Here is a 13,887-nt window from a genome sequence, read left to right as displayed (position 1 = left end):
CGCGGCTGACGCAAAGACTGGACCGAAACTCCTCAAATGACGCCGTAGGCAAGCCCTTGGTCATGATATCGGCAAATTGTTGGGAAGTAGGGACGTGTAAAACACGAATATGGCCAATGGCCACCTGTTCCCGAACAAAATGAATTCCAACTCAATATACTTGGTCCGTCGATGATGCACCGGGTTAGCGGAGAGGTAGACCGCCAAGACGTTGTCGCAGTAGACCACCGTGGCACGGTCAACAGGACAAGAGAGCTCCTGAAGCAGCTGGCGAAGCCACGAACACTCGGCGACGGCGTTGGCCACCGCACGATACTCAGCCTCAGCACTAGAACGAAAGACCGTAGGCTGCCGCTTGAACGACCACGAGATAAGTGAGGGTCCAAGGTAGACACAATAGCCCGAAGTGGAGCGACGAGTGTCAGGGCAGCCCGCCCAGTCTGCATCGGAGTACGCGGTGAGGGCGGTGTCGGCGGAGGCGTGAAGCGTGACGCCAAGATCCATAGTGCCATAGATATAGCGGAGAATCCGCTTGACGGCAGCCCAGTGAACGTATCGAGGAGCATGCATATGAAGACACACCTGTTGCACGGCATACTGGATCTCCGGTCGAGTCAGAGTAAGGTACTGGAGAGCACCAACGATAAACCGATAGAAAGCAGCATCTGAAGCAGGAGAATCATCCGTGGCAGAAAGCTTGGCCTTCGTATCGACAGGCGTAGCGGCGGGCTTGCAGTTAAGCATGCCGACGCGCTCCAGGAGCTCGTGAGCGTACTTTCGCTGATGAAGGAAGAAGCCATCCGGACGGCACACCACCTTGACACCGAGGAAGTAGTGCAAAGGACCCAAGTCCTTGATGGCGAACTCAGCGCGAAGATGAGCCGTGAGCTGACTGAGAAGACCAGTCGTACATGCCGTCAGGATGATGTCGTCGACATAGAGCAGCAAGTAGGCCGTGTCAGAGCCCTGATGATAGATGAAGAGCGAGGCGTCCGAGCGGGTAGAGCGGAACCCAAGCTGGTGGAGAAACACCGCGATGCGCTGGTACCAAGCGCGCGGAGCCTGCTTGAGTCCGTACAAGGACCGCGAAAGCAGGCACACGTGGTCGGGAAGCGCCGGGTCAACAAACCCGGTGGGCTGCTGGCAGAAGACCTGCTCCTTGAGGTGACCATGGAGGAAGGCGTTGGAGACGTCCATCTGGTGCACCGGCCAAGCACGGGAGACCGCAAGGTGGAGAACCGTGCGTATCGTGCCGGGCTTGACGACCGGAGTGAAGGTGTCGGTGAAGTCGATGCCAGCACGCTGTCGAAAGCCATGAACGACCCAACGCGCTTTGTAGCGATCAAGGGTACCATCAGGACGGAGCTTGTGTTTAAAGACCCACTTCCCGGTAATCACGTTGGCGTGCCGGGGACGGGGAACAAACTGCCACGTCCGGTTGCGCAACAGGGCGTCAAACTCCTCTTGCATTGCAGCCATCCAGAGCGGGTCACGAAGAGCGGCTCGAACGGAGGACGGCAACGGCGACGGCTCAGAGGTGGACACCGCATGGACATAGTCATCCGAGGCGTAGCGCGAGCTCGGGCGAAAAACGCCCGTACAGGCGCGGGTGACCGGACCGGCCACAGGCGCCGGGGGCACCGAGGGGCCACGGGCGCCGAGGGCGCCGAGGGGCCACGGGCGCCGAGGGCGCCGAGGGTGCCGGGGGCGCCAGCGCCGCGGCTGGAGGAGGCGCCACATGCGGGGGGCGCGCCTCAAACCAAGGGGTGGGCCAAGAGAGACGCGCGAGCGCCCTGGGAGAGGCGTCGAGGAGCTCGCGTCACCGGTGGCGGGAGGAATAGCCGGGGGTACCTGGTGAAACAGAAACACATGCTCATCAAAGTAAACGTGCCGGGAAGTGAACACACGGTGAGAGACGGGATTGTAGCATCGATAGCCCTTGGAGTTGGAGGGGTAGCCGATGAAGATGCAAGCGACAGAACGAGGTGCGAGTTTGTGAGGAGCGGAGTCGGCAGTGCTAGGATAGCAAAGGCACCCGAAAATACGCAGGCCATCATAAGATGGGGGCGTACCGAAGAGAAGATGGTGAGGTGCATAGTTCCACCGTGGGCGGCAAGGGCGAAGATTAAGGAGAAGAGAAGCAGTAGCGAGTGCGTCCGGCCAGAAACGAGGCGGCACGTTAGCATGGAATAGGAGCGTGCGAACGCAGTCGTTCAGAGTGCGAAGGACGCGTTCGGCTCGACCGTTCTGCTGGCAAGTATACGGGCATGTGAGACGAAAAACTGTACCGTGGTGCGACAGAAAAGTGCAGAAAGCAAGGTTGTCGAACTCTTTTCCATTGTCAGTCTGAAGAGCAAGGATGGGACGCCCAAACTGCGTGCTGGCATAGGAGTAAAAAGCCGCCAAAGTGGAGAGTGCATCTGACTTTCTACGCAAAGGAAAAGTCCACACGTAATGAGAATAATCATCAAGGATAACCAGATAATATAAATAGCCCGAATTACTAGGAACCAGAGAGGTCCACACATCGCTATGAATCAATTGAAATGGAAAAGAAGCTATGATGGTAGAGTTATTAAACGGGAGGGGAACATGTTTGCCAACACGACAGGCATGACAGGTGTGATCATCTATCTTATGACAACTGAAACTGAAACTCTTAAGAATATGATGAAGTGTGACGGGGTTGGGATGACCCAAACGAGCGTGCCAGAGATCGACGCTGGCGGAGAGAGCAACCGGTGTGGTGGTGGAGGTGGACGACGAATGCACCGGATAGAGCTCGTCGAGGCTGTCACAGCGGTGAAGTACCATCCTGGTTCGAGCGTCTTTGACACAAAACCCAAGCTCGTCAAATTCAACAGTAACAGGATTTTCACGTGTTAAACAACGAACGAAAATAAGGTTCTTAATAAGATGAGGTGACACAAGTATGTTTGACAGAGTAATAGGCATGGAATTAGAAGGAAAAGAAGTGTGCCGACATGTGTGATAGGGAGTGTGGAACCATCGCCGACAATGATGCGGCGGTCGGTGGTAACGGGAGTGAAGGAGGCAACATTACCAGGATGAGCAAACATGTGAGCCGTAGCCCCGGTGTCCATGTACCAATCATCACCTCCAGTGGAGTTGTTCGGCGTAGGAGCGGCGGGCAGCGCAGAGAAGAGCACCGGGTCCCAGGGCGCTGGCGGCAAGGCCGGCGAGGGGGACGGAGACGCCATGGTGTAAGCAGGAACGACACCGGTCCATGGGTTGTAGCCGGAGGCCCACGGGGAAGGCACCTGAAGCCGTGGTTGCTGCTGCTGACGAGGTGCACCGATATCCTGCTGCTGTGGCTTCTGGCCACCGTGCCTGCCACCGCGCCGGCCCCCGCGGCGCCTTTTGGCGGGAGGGGTGGGAGGCGGCGCATAAAAAAACGTGGGTGAAGGACCACTCGGCACCACGGACGAAGCCACCTGCTCCGTCGATGCACCGCCGTAGGGCGCTCCGTACGAAGCGGGCGCACCGTAAGGAGACGCAGGCACCGAGGTTGGCGGGTAGGCGTAGGCCAACGGGGCAGCGTGGCCATAGGACTGCTGTAGCGCAGAGGGAGCCGACCACTGGCTAGCCGGCGCTGCGCTGTAGGAGCTGGCCACCGGGCCCTGATGTGGATGCGCTGCTCCGTAGGGCACAGACAGGACACCCTGGTGATGCGTATATGGAGCGGCGCCGTAGAAGCCTGCAGGCGGGACTCCATACGGAAGCAGGACAATGCCCTGATGACTTGTGGCTGGAGTGTCGCCGTATGGCGCAGACGGGACGGCGGCGCCGTAGGAGTCCACAGGCGGCTGAGCAGCGGAATCGTCGAAGACCGGCGACGGTGACGCGGCGGAGACCTGGGCAGTAGCAGCCATGGAGGCGTAGGCCAGGGAGAGCAGCAGCGGAGAAGCCAAAAGGCGTGTGACGCGACGGCCTGGCGATGAAGCCCGCGGCAGCAGCGGGCGAGCAGGACTTGGCGAAGCGTGCGGGGCTGGCGAGTGGGGCTTGGCGAACGACGGTTGTAGCACGCGGGGCTAGCGATGGCTGTGCACGCGAAGTGCAAAGCTAGCTAGACCAAACCTGATGGATTCTCAAGCAACAAACACGTACACGTAGATGATGTATACGTGAATTTACTTGGCCGGTTGCTGGATCGGACGGGGCTAGCAGCGGCTGTAGCGCGGGATGGACAGAGGGTAGCGGCGGCTGGCGCGATGGGCGCGCGGGCAGCGGCGGCAGATGGGAGGCGGCGGTGGCGGTGGCAGCGCGGAGGAGTCGTGCGGCGGCGGCGGCGGCGCGTGGGAGACGTGCGGCAGCGGCGGCGGCGGTGCGTGGGAGTCGCGCGGCGGCGGTGACGGCGGAAGCTAGGGTTAGAACCCGGAAACTGATACCATGTATGTTGTGGGAATTGCACGATGTATTACTGCATGTATATATGATGTATAAAGGTGGGCCACGGACCTCAACTATACAACGAACTAGGAGGCGGACCCAATACGCAATAGGCACATAACACATATACTCAACACCTGGGACCAGATTAACCATGCAAAGGTGCTATCAGGAGATGCCTCCATCATTGCAGGTCCAAGGATGCATGCAAATGTTGCTGCTTGTTTCCACTTCAAAGGTTAGTAGAAGTCATTATCCTGCCAAGGTCGAAATCTTTAAGGGAAGCTCCAACGCACGACCCAAAATGATGAAGGTGGTTTTGTCCGGATTTCGTTCGTTTAGGGGTGACAATAGAGCCGTGTCTGCTTGGATATGTGGATGCGCCGGTCGTGCGCCCAACGCGCGACCGCATCTCGTCTATCGAAAGCCATTTATACTAAAATCAAGCATAGCAAAATACGATGCGGAGCATCCCACGATCATCCCCATGGACGTACCTACATCTCCCACGACACCACTTGGACCTATGAAAAGAGCTCGAGCAAAGGCTATCGAAGATAAGGTGAACTCGCTCCTCTCCAAACTACCCCTTTCTACACATGAGACATGGCTACTACCTCAAGCAGAAACACTATGCGTGATCAGGTACTTAGAAGGAGGCCACAGAACTGCTACATCCAATGCCCAAGACGGCGAGGACACCAAGTACGAGAGGCAAGAAGAAGAGCTGCCATTGAAGCTATAAACACCAGACGACCGGTCGGGACCAGACGTCCGGCACCTGAAGCCCAGCCTGCCCAAGTCCCAACCAACGCATGCTACAACGAGTGGATGTCCGGCCAGGACCGGACGACCGGCCACACCTCCCAGCGAGCGGACGTACGGCCTGCGCCAGACGACCGGCACCATCACCACCGAAGGGAAATTAGCGGAAGTCCGAAGTGACCGGACGTCTGGCACCACCATCACAGAACAGAAACAACGGAAGTCCAACGACTACCAGACGTCCGGACGCCCATGAGCCACCGGACAACCGGTCCCCAGCGGACGTCCGTTGCCTGTGTGCACGCAGCTTCGGGCCAAAGCCCGTGTACCCCTTCACTTCGGCCTCCATTTGTACTATGACTATAAATAGACCTCTCCCACCTCCTAGCTAAGGTCAGCGTTGTGATAGCCCATTTGTGAGATAGAGCCTCGCTCATCCATCCGGGTCTGCTCCTCCGAGAGAGTCCGTGCCTCTATGGAGAAGATCCACTTGGATTCAAGCCCCTAACGGGAAGAACTCAAGACCTCCTCTCAGAGAAGAACCGGTTACCCTATGTATCGTTCCTTATTGGATTCGGATCATGTATCCCATTGTGTTTCGAGAATCTAGCGCATGTGTGATTGATCTTGTTGGTTGTGTGTTTTCTCTTGTGTTTCTCCTTGTCTTCCCCTCGTGTTCTTCGTGTTCTTGGTAGGAATCCCACCAAACGTGAAAGATCGGGCGTCTAGGGTTTTACCCTACATCATCTTGGTATCATGAGCCATGTTGATCACGTTTTTGGAGCCCCTACCCTTTGTTTTCTAGCTTGATTTTGTTGTTTTTCGTCCTAATCCGAAAATCGCCACAAAAAATAGCCCCATTTGTTTTGATTTGTTGGTGTGATGAAGTTTTGTTGGATTTGATCCATGGATTTGCTTTGCCACGTGTGGATCTAGCTTTCCCCAATCTTCTCCACCATTTCCATCCACAAAATAGCTCGGATTTGACCTCTCCAACTTCTTCCTCCATGAACCCGAGTGTTCATCCCGTGCCCAAGTTCACCCAGGCACCGGACAACCGTTGAACACCGAATGTCCGACGACTGGACGACCGCTCTCCGCCGGACGTCCGCTCTCAGTTCGGCCACCACCACCTCTCCACCTTCCACCACCTTTTGCGAACGCCAATACCACCACCGTTTTCCGCAAGCACCACCATCGCTCACCGCTACCACCTATGACGATTTTGACACGTTTTGGTCTTTGAGAATTTGAGTTGTGGTTCCCGTGTCCTATTGTGTTTCGGCTATATAGGTATGGTTCACATCAACATCACCACCGCTCATCTTTGCCAAGGACTTGACATCGCTAACAACCGTCCGTGCCTACAAACGACTACCATGGCGGTAACCTCAACGACATCATTGTCTTTCCATGCCATTTGCATTGATAACCACATAGCCTTACTTTTTGCGTTTCTTACCCATCGAGACTAGCCATTGAGTATTGCCGGCAACGTGACTTGTGCACATTAGTGATCATACTACACATAGCATACATACCATATCATAGTGGTGCATATCTTGGTATCATCTTTTGTGTCACAAAGTTGTCATCGCATACACAATTGCTATCTTGGTTCATGAAGTTTTGCATGAGAAAAGAGCTCAAAAGTGCAAGAGCCAAACAAGCTTTTAAGCAGAGAGGGAAAGATAAGCAAAGAGCTTATAAGCAAAACCATAGCATCATGCTACATTAAGATTGTCATATCCGATCATCTTGGATCATACCATCGGAATACCATACATATAGCATAATTGGGATAGAATTCGTTGCATTTTGCCTAGTAGATTGTGCACAAGTTTCGTATCCGCCTATTGTGCAATCGTGCTACCGTCTCTCTAGTGTTGTGCAACATGAGCATTTTCATGGTCTCCACATTTTGGCTCATTCCTTGGTTGCACGACCCCACTTATCTATTTGCATGTGTGTTTCCGTGTACCACATCTTGCTATTGGTCTACTTGTTGCATTTATAAACTTGTGAATCTTTTCCAACATTATTGAAGCTCACTAACAATCGCATCACATTTTGTGCCACCATCCTAACCGAGCTCCACCATACGCTTTTACTTGTGTAGGTGTGAGAACTGACAAGAATCGGTACCAATTGTGCTATTTCCTTGTCCACATTTGAGTGATCATTGATCCATCTTTAACATCGGTCAAGGTACATTTGGTATAAGTTCTTCTCTTTATCCCACTCACATATTTGCTTGGAATGATGGATAGGCCAAGTTCTTCTACCAACCCACTCTTCATTGAGCAAGACGACGACATGTCATCCTACTTGAGCGATCGCATCGATAATCTTGCCACCGACTTGCAACTCTCCGAGCAACGAACAAGAGACTACTTCAACAACAAGGTTGACGCTCACAAACAAGAGAACGATGCAAGAATGGATGAGATTCGTGCCTTGTTGGTGAACCACCATTCTTCCACTTCTTTATCCTCAAGACGGAGCCGCTCGAGTCGACACACCGATGAAACCTTCTCTGGCTCAAGTAACACTGACATCGAACACTCTACGTCGAGCCGCGCGTCAAGACCGTCAAGCATCTCGCAATATCATCCACAAGAGCAATTCGACGAGCAAGCACATCGTCATCGACAAAACCAAGTCCCTCTCGCACAAGCACAAGAAAGGCAACATCAACGTATCCAAGAGGAAGAGCGAGCACGACAACATCAAGACGAACAAGACGCTGAGGCCAAACGTCAAGAACAACGACTACATGAAACACAAGCTCTTGAGGCGCAACGTGCCCTTCAAGAATCAAATCGAGCCATTGCCAACCGTAACCGGGATAGGCACAATCACAAGGAAGCACTTCGAAAAGAAATTCAAGAGCGATGCTACCAAGGACGAGTGCATCGACAAGTTCCTCAAGCTCCTCCACAAGCTCGACAAGCTCCTCCATAACCTCAAGTTCATCAAGAGCAAGACGAAAATGGACATCCTCCACGCCAAGAGCAACATGAGGTTGATAATCCTCCTCGTCAAGGGCGTCATCATCACCCTCGACCCCAACACAATGAACAGCAACACTATGGCAAGCTCAAGTTCACCATGGCCAAGTTCAATGGAAGCAATGATCCTGAAGAGTACCTATCATGGGCATTGAAGGTCGACAAAATCTTTCGCTTGCACAACTATGAATAAGAGAAGAAGATTGCTATGGCATCCCTTGAGTTCCAAGACTATGTGCTCATATGGTGGGAACAAGTCCTTGAGCGCCGAGAAGCAAGAGGTGAACCACCAATCACCACATGGGAGGAAATGAAAGATGTCATGCGTGCACGCTTTGTGCCAACCTACTACAACCGCGATCTCTTCAAGAAGCTCCAACTACTCAAGCAAGGAACAAAGAGTGTTGAAGAATACTACAAGGAAATGGAGATAGCCATGATAAGAGCCAATGTCACAGAAGATGATGAGAAAACTATGGCCCATTTCTTGAATGGCCTCAATCATCCCATCAAGAAGATTGCCGACTTCCAACCCTACTCCAACCTCATTCAGCTCGTGCATGAAGCTACGAAAGCGTAACGTCAAGTGCAAGATGACTTCAAGTACGCCAAGTACTCGTCCAAGAGCTACGGTTTCTCCAAAACCCAAGCTTCAACGACTCCTCCAACTTCTACCTCAACCAAGTCATCTACAACCAACGGTTGACAACCTCAAGTCATCCTCCTCCTACTACAAGCATCTTCAAACTGCACGCTTCATCATCTAGTCCAACCGATGAGACTGTTATGACAAGTTCTATCAAGTGTTTCACTTGCGGTGGCCAAGGCCACAAGTCCTTTGAGTGTACCAACAAGCGCACCACGATCGTCAATGACGACGGAACCTATGACTCCATGAGTAAAGAGGAAATGGAAGCCCTTGAGAAAGTGGCCATGCATCGGCGCGTGAACGAAGATGACGATGATCAATTCTTTTGTGACAAGGATTCGAGCCCGCTCTCGTTGTCTAAAAAGTCTTGAATCTTCAACATCAACAAGACGAAGACTAAAGATGCCACATCTTCCACACAAAGGCCGGTGATGTCTACTACACAACCTTCTTCTTGTAGACGTTGTTGGGCCTGAAAGTGCACAGGTTTGTAGGACAGTAGCAAATTTCCCTCAAGTGGATGACCTAAGGTTTATCAATCCGTGGGAGGCGTAGGATGAAGATGGTCTCTCTCAAACAACCCTGCAACCAAATAACAAAGAGTCTCTTGTGTCCCCAACACACCCAATACAATGGTAAATTGTATAGGTGCACTAGTTCGGTGAAGAGATGGTGATACAAGTGCAATATGGAAGGTAGATAAAGGTTTTTGTAATCTGAAAATATAAAAACAGCAAGGTAACTAATGATAAAAGTGAGCGTAAACGGTATTGCAATGGTAGGAAACAAGGCCTAGGGTTCATACTTTCACTAGTGCAAGTTCTCTCAACAATAATAACACAGATAGATCATATAACAATCCCTCAACATGCAACAAAGAGTCACTCCAAAGCCACTAATAGCGGAGAACAAACGAAGAGATTATGGTAGGGTACGAAACCACCTCAAAGTTATTCTTTCGGATCAATCTTTAAAAGTGTTCATACTAGAATAACACCTTAAGACACAAATCAACCAAAACCCTAATGTCACCTAGATACTCCATTGTCTCCTCAAGTATCCGTGGGCATGATTATATGATATGCATCATACAATCTCAGATTCATCCAACCAACACAAAGTACTTCAAAGAGTGCCCCAAAGTTTCTACCAGAGAGTCAAGAAAACGTGTGCCAACCCCTATGCATAGGTTCATGGGCAGAACCCGCAAGTTGGTCACCAAAACATACATCAAGTGGCACGTGATATCCCATTGTCACCACAGATAAACACGGCAAGACATACATCAAGTGTTCTCAAATAAAGACTCAATCCGATAAGATAACTTCAAGAGGGAAGCTCAATTCATCACAAGAGAGTAGAGGGGGAGAAACATCATAAGATCCAACTATAATAGCAAAGCTCGTGATACATCAAGATCGTGTGAAGTCGAGAACACGAGAGAGAGAGAGATCAAACACATAGCTACTGGTACATACCCTCAGCCACGAGGGTGAACTACTCCCTCCTCGTCATGGAGAGCGCCGGGATGATGAAGATGGCCACCGGTGATGGATTCCCCCTCCGGGAGGGTGCCAGAACGGGCTCCCGAGAGGTTTTTGGTGGCTACAGAGGCTTGCAGTGGCGGAACTCCCGATCTATCTTGATATTCGATGTTTTTAGGGTACGTAGGCTTATATAGACGAAAGAAGTCGGTTGGGAGGTGCTCGAGGGGCCCACGAGACAGGGGGGCGCCCCCTATAGGGGGGGGGGCACCCTCCTATCTCGTGGCTGCCTCGAGGATCTTCTGACGTGAACTCCAAGTCTCCAGGATCATATTCTTCGAAAAAATCACGCTGCCGAAGGTTTCATTCCGTTTGGACTCCGTTTGATATTCCTTTTCCTCGAAATACTGAAACAGGCAATAAAACAACAATATGGGCTGGGCCTCCGGTTAATAGGTTAGTCCCAAAAGTAATATAAAAGTGTATATTAAATCCCATAATAATTCAAAACAGATAATAAAATAGCATGAATGCTTCATAAATTATAGATATGTTGGAGACGTATCAGCATCCCCAAGCTTAATTCCTACTCGTCCTCGAGTAGGTAAATGATAAAAGAAAGAATTTATGAAGTATGAATGCTAGAAGGTGCACAAGTTTGATCAATGATAATTTCAATCACCTTTTCTAGCATGATAATATGTCATAACAGTAGTTCATCTCATAAAACTTCTCACGATAAAGTAACAAGCAATTCACATGTCAAAGCATAGACCATAAACTTTCTTGAAAACTAGCAAACTTCATTCTCAGTCATCAAACAAGTGCAATTCATCTTATTTTCAGGAACAACAAACTCCACATACTCAACTATCATATAGTCTTCTACAATTGCTAACACTCACGCAATACTAATGGTTATGGAGTTTCAATCGGACACTGAGAAAGATAGGGGCTTATAGTGTTGCCTCCCAACGTATTCACCTTTGGGTGATGTCAACAATAATAGTTCATGCGGATGCACAAAATCTTAATGTGAATGAATGTCACTTTATATTGCCACTTGTATATGGACCTTTATTATGCAGTCCGTCGCTTTTATTGCTTCCATAACAAGAGATCGTATAAAGCTATTTTCTTCACACCAAAAGATCATACATATTTAGAGAGCAATTTTTATTGCTTGCACCGATGACAACTTACTTGAAGGATCTTACTCAATCCATAGGTAGGTATGGTGGACTCTCATGGCAAAACTGGGTTTAAGGATATTTGGAAGCACAAGTAGTATTTCTACTTGGTGTAAGGAATTTTGGCTAGCATGAGGGGGAAAGGCAAGCTCAACATGTTTGAATGATCCATGACAATATACTTTAACTGAGATGTAGGAAAACATAACCCATTACGTTGTCTTCCTTGTCCAACATCAACTCTTTAGCATGTCATACTAAATGAGTGCTGCCAATTAAAAAAGATGTCTAGGATAGTGTATTTATATATGAAATCTCTCTTCCTTCAATATTCTTTCATGAATTGTTCAAATGACCAATACGATGCTTGCTAACCTTTAATAAATTTACAACCTCTACTTCTTAGATATGAAGTCATTACTCCCCATGGGATAAGTAAATGAAACATATAAAATTTCAGATTTATGACAATCAACTCATTCAACAATTTACTCATAGGATATAAGTGAAGCACACGAGTAAATGACAAACTACTCCAAAAATATATGAGTGAAGATCAATGAGTAGCTAAATAATTATGCAACTATGTGAAGACTCTCTCTCATTTAAGAATTTCAGATCTTGGTATTTTATTCAAACATTAAGCAAAATAAAATAAAATAACATTGCAAGGATAGCACAACTCATGTGAAGAAGCAAAAACTTAGGCTCAATCGATACTAACCGATGATTGTTGAAGAAGAAAGGTGGGATGCCTACCGGGGCATCCCCAAGCTTAGATGCTTGAGACTTCTTGAAATATTATCTTGGGGTGCCTTGGGAATCCCCAAGCTTGAACTTTTGTGTCTTCTTAATTCCTCTCATATCATGGTTTCTCTATTTCTCAAAAAGCTTCATTCACACCAAACTCAGCAAGAACTCGTGAGATAGGTTAGTATAAACCAATGCAAAACCTTATCATTTTCTACTGTAACAAATCACCAAAATTATTATTCAACATTGAATACTAAATGCCTCTGCATATTTAACACTCCTATCCTCAAATAGAATCATTAAACAGACAAACATATGCAAACAATGCAAACATAACAGCAATCTGTCAAAACAGTACAGTCTGTAAAGAATGCAAGAGTATCAATACTTCCCTAACTCCAAAAATTATGAAATAAACTTCCCACTTTAATAAATTTATCAGAGCTCATTATGCAAAATGTTTCAACATTATATCATTCTCTTACTTTTCTAGGCAATTTTTGCAACAGCGGTAAACTTTCTGTTATCAAACAGCAACATGTATACTAGCAAAATAAGCATGGCAAAGGCTATCCTTGACTTTTTTATTGAAACTAAAGATGCAAAACATTATTATAAATAACAGAAATCAAATACTAACAAAATAAAATTACACTCCAAGCAAAACACATATCATGTGGCGAATAAAAATATAGCTCCAAGTAAAGTTACCGATGAACGAAGACGAAAGAGGGGATGCCTTCCGGGGCATCCCCAAGCTTAGGCTCTTGGTTGTCCTTGAATATTACCTTGGGGTGCCTTGGGAATCCCCAAGCTTAGGCTCTTGCCACTCCTTATTCCATAATCCATCGTATCTTTACCCAAAACTTGAAAACTTCACAACACAAAACTGAATAGAGAACTCGTAAGCTCCGTTAGTATAAGAAAATAAAACCACTACTTAGGTACTTTAATGAACTCATTCTAAATTCATATTGGTGTAATATATACTGTACTCCAACTTATCTATGGTTCATACCCTCTGATACTACTCATAGATTCATCAAAATAAGCAAACAACACATAGAAAATAGAATCTGTCAAAAACAGAACAGTCTGTAGTAATCTGTATCAAACGTATACTTATGGAACTCCAAAAATCCTACCAAATTAGTAAGGCCTAAGCAATTTGTGTACCAGTCCAGAGCAAAAAGAATAAGATCAAAAGCATGTTTCTGTGAATTAACAAAACTAATTTACTGGCTGCAAAAGATTTTCAGTAGGATCAACACAACTATCACCGTAAGCTATCCTAAAGGTCTTACTTGGCACTTTATTGAAACAAAAGCTATAAAACATGATTACTACAATAGAATAATCATGTGGACACTCAAAAACAGTAAGGATAAATATTGGGTTGTCTCCCAACAAGCGCTTTTCTTTAATGCCTTTCTAGCTAGGCATGATGATGACAACGATGCTCATATAAAAGATAAGAGTTGAAACATAACGGGAGCATCATGAAGCATATGACTAGCACATTTAAGTCTAACCCACTTCCTATGCATAGGTATTTTGTGAGAAAACAACTTATGGGAACAATAATCAACAAGCATAGGAAGGTAAAACAAACATAGCTTCAAAAT

This window comes from Triticum dicoccoides, chromosome 4B, assembly GCF_002162155.2.
Source record: "Triticum dicoccoides isolate Atlit2015 ecotype Zavitan chromosome 4B, WEW_v2.0, whole genome shotgun sequence".
NCBI classification, from domain to species: domain Eukaryota; kingdom Viridiplantae; phylum Streptophyta; class Magnoliopsida; order Poales; family Poaceae; genus Triticum; species Triticum dicoccoides.
This window is presented reverse-complemented; position numbering follows the sequence as displayed.